This window comes from Octopus bimaculoides, chromosome 23, assembly GCF_001194135.2.
Source record: "Octopus bimaculoides isolate UCB-OBI-ISO-001 chromosome 23, ASM119413v2, whole genome shotgun sequence".
NCBI lineage: Eukaryota > Metazoa > Mollusca > Cephalopoda > Octopoda > Octopodidae > Octopus > Octopus bimaculoides.
The window spans coordinates 23,975,037-23,976,212 of record NC_069003.1 but is presented as its reverse complement, the minus strand read 5'-3'; positions in this window follow the sequence as shown (position 1 = coordinate 23,976,212).

The following is a 1,176-nucleotide window of genomic DNA, read 5'->3' as shown; positions in this document are numbered from 1 at the left end:
GCGTTTAGAGTGGAGTAAAAACCTACAGAATTGGTCCATAGAGCTGTGGAAGAATGTTATTTTCTCGGATGATTCATCCTTTACCTTATTTCCGACCACCAGCCGAGTATACATGTGGAGACAGCCAAAAGAATCATCTGACCCAGACTGCCTTCTTCCAACTGTTAAACATGGAGGAGTATCTATGATGATCGGAGAGGGGTTATATCTTGGAAATCCGCCGGCCCAATGGTTTCCCTTCATAGCAGAATTAATAGTCAAGACTATTTAAGCATTTTATCTTATCAAATTCATCCTATGGTTGCGGAACTGTTTCCGGAGGAAAACGCAATCTTTCAGGATGATAATGTTACTGAATGGCACGAGGGACATTCTAGTGAAATTGAACATCTTATCTCGCCACCACAATCTCCAGATCTCAATATTATCGACCATTTATGGTGCATTTTAGAAAATTAAGTAAGGGGCCGATATCCTCTACCATCATCTCTACAAGATCTGGAGACTGTTTTAGCTGAAGAATGGTCAAAAATTCTTTTGGAAACAATTCAAACTTTGTACGAGTCTATACTTTGTAGAATTCAAGCTGTAATTACTACCAAAGGCGGTCCTACCCCATATTATAATAAATTTGTTTGGAATTTTAAGACGTTTCCATTATTTTGTCCAACCCTTGTATATACGATGGGCTTCCACAAAGTCCCCGTCTACCAAATCCACTTAGAGGGCATTCGTCAACCCTGGACTATAGTAGAAGACACTTGACCAAGGTGCCGTGCAGTGGGACTGAACCTGAAACAACGTAGTTACAAAGCAAGCTTCTTACCTACTTAACAACCCCCACAGCCAATGCCTGCGCCTACACATGCGCAATAAATAAATAAACAAATAAATAAATAAATAAATAAATACAATTCCAGTTAACTGTAAAAAAAAACAAGCGATGAAAGTAATCGTAACTCGGATTAACTATTAATTGTATTATAGTAAATACTAAAACATTAAAATAAGATTAAATTCTCATGTTTTAAAATATATATTTTAAGTAAAAACCGGTGTAAATTGTGTGCGTGTGCGCGCGCGTTATGTCTATGTTTACAATGTAAAACCAGAGCTTTTAGACAGCTAATATAAGCATCATTAACGCATACACTATTCACACACACACACACACAC